At 44.2% G+C, this 6,344-nt stretch overlaps 1 non-coding gene across 1 annotated transcript; it reads left to right on the forward strand.

The window, feature by feature from the left end:
• The first annotated feature begins 707 nt into the window (after positions 1 to 707).
• On the forward strand, positions 708 to 845 carry LOC119927435. The gene has a single exon (XR_005450438.1). It is a non-coding gene; the product is annotated as a small nucleolar RNA SNORA7 (small nucleolar RNA).
• The last annotated feature ends 5,499 nt before the right edge of the window (positions 846 to 6,344 follow it).

Consider the following 6,344-nt stretch of genomic DNA (forward strand, 5'->3'; position numbering starts at 1 on the left):
TTCCTCTTTGATTCTTCTTTTATTTATTTATTTATTTTAAGCTTCCTTGCAGTTTTCTTGCTAGGGACATAGCTCCTTCTCTGCCCGCCCCCCCCCCCCCCCCCCAAATAGGGTGAACCACAAGAGGAATTCAACCAACAACACAGTGCCATTGTGGAAAAAATGCAAAATAATTCTGGGATGTGTTAGTAGGAATGTAATATGCTGGGAAATCATTCTCCTTCTATGTCAAACTATTTTTAGATGACAAGCTAATTTGGGAACTTAAATTTTAAGAAGCATGGGGAGCAATTGCAAAGTGTTTGGAGAGGGGCAAGAGAAAAATCTAAAAATTCAAGGAAGAGGCTGACCTCCACAGAGAAGCAAGAGCCTGGAGAAAACAATTCTGTAGCCTTTTCAGAAGCAGGCGAATTGCATGATCATTGGAGCAAAATAAACATACTTAAGGGGTGACTACTTGCTGCTAAATGAACAATATTAATCTAAACCAAAAGGAATAGGCACCTAGCTTTGTGTTTCATAATTTAATAGCACCTGCTTGATTTTAGCAGGCTGGGCTTATACGGAGAAGGAAGGTAAGACTCAATTTATCAATAGTTTGAATTTAGCACCTACTGTATGCAGAGTATTGTATTAAGTAACTGGAGTGACTACAAGAAAATTAGAAGATATTGTCCTGGTATTAACTAGACTGTAAACTCCCCTCTCCCCTCTCAGGGTCGCACCTGGATAGTTTCCAGTACTCTACCAGTCTTGGATACAGGAGGGAGAGTGAAGCAGAAGCATATCCATTCCATTCCTAGCTTGGGCAGTGGCTATCAAGTGGAAGAGAATCTGTTACAAGTCAAAACTCACTTGTGCTGGACAGCAGTGGCACGGGAGAGAGTCGAGGGTGGAGATTAATGTTTACTGTGCAGAAGGAGGCAATGATAAACCACTTCCTTATTTTTACCAAGAAAACTCAATGGATACACTACCAGAACGATTGCAGATGGAGAGCAGGGCATTCTGGGAGAGATGTGTCCTTGGTGTTACTATGGGTCGGAAACAACTCGAAGGCATAAGACAAGACAAGCTCCCTTCTAGACTATAAGCTGTTATGGTTCAGGAACATGTCTACCAACTATTATATTGTTCATTCATTCATTCATATTTATTGAGCACTTACTAAGCACTTGGGAAAGTACAACACAATAGTAAGCAGACACAAACAGACAGCACTCTCCCAACCACTTAGTACAGTGCTCTACACATAATAAACACTCAATAAATACGATTGACTGACTGACTGACTAATAACTGAAACCCTTAAGGTGTTTTGAAACACCAAACCTCCATTCCCATTGACAATGTCTGCTTTGTGGCACCACAGTCTGCCATCTCTTTACCTTGTTTTGTGTGGCTTTCCTGAGGCCACTGAGGTCAGTAACAGTGTAGCAGACAGGTATGAGACAAGGTATAGAACAGTAATTCAAAAGTATTAATTGAACACTTACTGTATACAGAGCACTAAGCTGAGGGTTTGGCTTGGGAGAGTAAATGAAGTAAGTATACAAGATACCCACCCTAAAGAAGTTTGTAATCTAGCAGTGAAGACAGACAATAAAATTATTTATAGGTAGGAAGAAGAAATAGAGTATAAAGGTAGGTACTTAAGTGCTATGGAAGTGCTTAGATGATGCTGAAGTGGCAGTTAGCGGGAATATAGGGTGCAGTGCTAAGAGATTAGTCAAGGAAAGCCTCCTGGAGCTTCTATTTTAGAAAGACCTCAAAGGTAGGGAGATCAGTGAGTGCTGCTCATGAAAAGGGAGGGAGTTACAGGCATAAGGGAAGGGATGAGTAACAGGTCTTGAGGCAAGAAGAGCAATATGGAAGTATAGTGAGGAGATTGGTTTGAGAATAATAAAGCATATGAGCTGGGGTGAAATAGGACAAAAGTAAGAATAAGTATGACAGAAAGAGCTTTTGAGCTAAAGACCTAAAGACTCCGCCCCAAAATTGCCAGCCAAGTTCCCCATTACGCACACACCCCAGGACTTTATCCTTGAATTGTCCTTTCTCTTACTCAGTGTCCCTGTCTAGGTCCCCTGGATCCAGGGAGGTTTCCTATTGGTTGAATAGTACCTGAGCAATATATCAAGCACTATATGTATTCAGCTCCTATGTCATTCAGCCAGCAAGGACCACCTAGGCTTTTTTTCTAAGGCTAGAAGGGTCTTGACCAGAGGCCTTTTCCACCTAGTAACATTTCCAGGAAATGTCTGACCATCAGTTTCCTGGTGGATCCCCAGAACCATTGGATCCTGGTTGCCTTGATAAAGACATCCTGTTCTCATATCTCCGGACACTCTCAGTTTCCTCTCAGGTACTCACAATGACAGAGCTGGTGGATATATTGTCCTGAGGTGAAAAATCTACTGACCTACAGGATCTCTGAAACTAAGGTCAGTCTTCTCCAAATACACATGCTTCCTACCCTCTCTCACAGTTGCACCCTCGCACACACATACACACACTCCTTCCAGGCAGTAAAAAATAATAATAATATTAATAATAGTTGTGGTATTTGATAAACACTTACTTTGTGTCAAGCACTGTACTAGGCTTTGGGGTAAGTTCATTCATTCATTCATTCATTCAATCGTATTTATTGAGCGCTTACTGTGTGCAGAGCACTGTACTAAATGCTTGGGAAGTACAGGTTGGCAACATATAGAGACGGTCCCTGCACAACAGTGGGCTCACAGTCTAGAAGGGGGAGACAGAGAACAAAACAAAACATATTAACAAAATAAAATAATTAGAATAAATATGTACAAATAAAATGAATAAATAAATAGAGAAATAAATACATACAAACATATATACATATATACAGGTGCTGTGGGGAGGGAAGGAGGTAACATGGGGGGGTGGGGAGGGGGCGGTGGGGGAGAGGAAGGAGGGGGCTCAGTCTGGGAAGGCCTCCTGGAGGAGGTGAGCTCTCAGTAGGGCCTTGAAGGGAGGAAGAGAGCTAGCTTGGCGGACGTGCGGAGGGAGGGCATTCCAGGCCGGGGGATGGCGTGGGTCAGGGGTCAACATCTGGACAGGTGAGAATGAGGCACGGTGAGGAGATTAGCGGCAGAGGAGCGGAGGGTGCGGCTGGGCTGTAGAAGGAGAGAAGGGAGGTGAGGTAGGAGGGGGCGAGGTGATGGAGAGCCTTGAAGCCGAGGGTGAGGAGTTTTTGCCTGATGCATAGGTTGATTGGTAGACACTGGAGATTTTTGAGGAGGGGAGTAACATGCCCAGAGCGTTTCTGGACAAAGACAATCCGGGCAGCAGCGTGAAGTATGGATTGAAGTGGGGAGAGGCAGGACGATGGGAGATCGGAGAGGAGGCTGATACAGTAATCCAGACGGGGTAGGATGAGAGCTTGAACGAGCATGGTAGTGGTTTGGATGGAGAGGAAAGGGCGGATCTTGGCAATGTTGCGGACGTGAGACCGGCAGTTTCTGGTGAGGGCTTGGATGTGAGGGGTGAATGAGAGAGTGGAGTCGAGGATGACACTAAGGTTGCGGGCTTGTGAGACGGGAAGGATGGTAGTGCCGTCAAGATAATTGGGTCCCACATGGGGATCATATTCATTCAATCATATTTATTGAGTGCTTACTGTGCACAGATCACTGTACTAAGCACTTGGGAAGTACAAGTCAGCAACATATAGAGACAGTTCCTACCCAACAACCGGCTCACAGTCTAGAAGAGAGAGACAGATAACAAAACAAAACATGCAGACGGGTGTCAAAATCATCAGAATAAATAGAATTATAGCTATATGCACATCATTAACAAAATAAATAGAATAGCAAATATGTACAAGTAAAATAAATAGAGTAATAAATCTGTACAAATATATACAAGTGCTTTCAGGATGGAAAGGAGGAGAGGAAAAAGGGGGCTCAGTCTGGGAAGGCCTCCTGGAGGAGGTGAGCTCTCAGTAGGGCTTTGAAGGGAGGAAGAGAGCTAGTTTGGTGGATATGTGGAGGGAGGGTATTCCAGGCCAGAGGAAGGACCTGGACCAGGGGTCGATGGCAGGACAGGTGAGAACAAGGCACAGTGAGGAGGTTAGTGGCAGAGGAGCGGAAGGTGTGGGCTGGGCTGAAGAAGGAGTAGGGAGGTGAGGTAAGAGTAGGCGAGGTGATGGAGAGCCTTGAAACCGAGAGTGAGGAGTTTTTGCTTGATTCGTAGGTTGACAGGCAATCACTGGAGATTTTTGAGGAGTGGAGTGACATGCCCAGGGCGTTTCTGTACAAAGATAATCCAGGCAGCAGAGTAAAGTACAGACTGAAGTGGGGAGAGACAGGGGGAAGGGAGATCAGAGAGGAGGCTGATGCAGTAATCCAGACGGGATAGGATGAGAGATTGAACCAGCAAGGTAGCAGGTTGGATGGAGAGGAAAGGGCTGATCTTGGTGATGTTGTGGGCTTGTGAGACGGGAAAGACGGTAGTGCCATCTATAGTGAAAGGAAAGTCAGGGATAGAAGAGGGTTTGGGAGGGAAGATAAAGAGTTCAGTCTTGGACATATTGTGTTTTAGATGGTGAGTAGACATCCAGATGGAGATGTCCTGAAGGCAAGAGGAGATATAGTAGTGAGAACAGGTGTTGAATCCCCATTTTGAAGATGAGGGAATTGGGGCACAGAGAAGTTAAGTGATTTGCCCAAGATCAAACAGCAGACAAGTGACAGAGCAAGGGTTAGAACCCAGGTCCTCTGACTCCCAGGCCCATTGTCTTTCCACTAAGCGGTGATGCTTCCCAAAATCACAAATCCCATAATAGCATTTATTGGGCAAACTACTGTATTAAGTGAATGGGAGCAATTACTAAGAGTAGACTTGCTCGTTTCCCTCATAAAGCTTATAGGCAGACCCAGACTTTAGACACAAAATGAGATAATGAGGTAAAACGTAAGTACACTGGTGAAAATAAATATGAGTAAAACAATAGTTTTTAAGGACACTGATAAAAATGAGTGGCAGGATGGCTACATGGGAGCTGCAGTGCAGTGGGAAATGAAAATAAAGAGTGGGGGATACTAAGGGAGACCCTCAAAGCCAGCCAGCAGGAGGTTGTGTTTGATGCAAGAAGAAATTGATGGCCATGGTGGTTTTGAAGTTGGAAGGGATGTTATCCTAACAATGTCACTGATAGTTGGACAGGATAAGCAATAAATGGGAGGTACTAGAGGTGGAGAGTCCAATAAGGCTACAATTAGAGTGGTCCAAACATAGGTGATGAGGGCTGGGCCTGGGTGATATTTATAAAGGTGGAGAGGAAGAGATGGATTTGTGAAACTTCACAGGGGAAAAAGTAGAATTAGAAATCCATTGGATGGGGGAAGTAAGTGACATAAAGCAATCAAGGATGCCACTGAACTTGTAAGCTTCTGGAGCTGGGAGGAAGGTGACACTTTCGACAGAGATGGGAAAGTTTGGAAGACATGGCAGTTTGGAAGGGAAGATGAGTTCAGTTTTGGACATGTTGAAATGTCCTGGAGGCAGGAGGAGAAATGAAAGAATAAAGCAGTTCAGGTATCAGGGCTGGTAAGATAGATTTGGGATTCCACTATATAGAAGAATCATTAGGATTCATCTATATAGAAGAGTCCTCTATACAGAAGACCAAAAACAAAGCCTTTTGTGGCATCCGCAGATACAAGATGAGGGGCAAATGAGGAACCAGTAATGGAAGGTGGGAAATAGAGGTCAGAGAAGTAGAAAGAGATAAGAGGGAGAATAATGTGTTAGTAAAATCAAAGCCAGGCAGTCTTTCCAGGAAAAGGTGATGGTCAAAAGAGTGGTGCCTAAGGGCAGAAGCGAGGATATGTGGTTTTCTAAAGAGGTTTTGTCAGGACTGAGGTAAGAGGTTGAATGATGGAAGCTAGTCCTTTCTAAAAGGAGAGAAGACTGGAGTCAAACTATAGGGAGACATCTGGGATAGAGAAGAATATGGATGTGGGAACAGCAGAATATTTAGGAGCAAGAGGGATTCTTGGAAAAGTTCAAGTCCGATCATTTCTAACTTTTTTAGAAGCAGTGTGGCCCAGTGGAAATAGCAACAGACGTTGGAGTCAGAGGACCCGGGTTCTAATCCCACCTCCACCACTTACCCTGGGAAAATCACTTACATTCTCTGTGCCTCAGTTGTCTATCTGCAAAATAGGAATTCAGTGACTGTTCTCTCTCCTATTGACTCTGTGAGCCCCATGCAGGGCCTGTATCTACCCCAGCACTTAGTACAGTGTTGGGCATCTAGAAAACACTTACAAAATATCACAATTATTATTATTTATAGCAAAATAGTT

Source organism: Tachyglossus aculeatus, chromosome 4 (assembly GCF_015852505.1).
Source record: "Tachyglossus aculeatus isolate mTacAcu1 chromosome 4, mTacAcu1.pri, whole genome shotgun sequence".
Taxonomy (NCBI): Eukaryota; Metazoa; Chordata; class Mammalia; order Monotremata; family Tachyglossidae; genus Tachyglossus; species Tachyglossus aculeatus.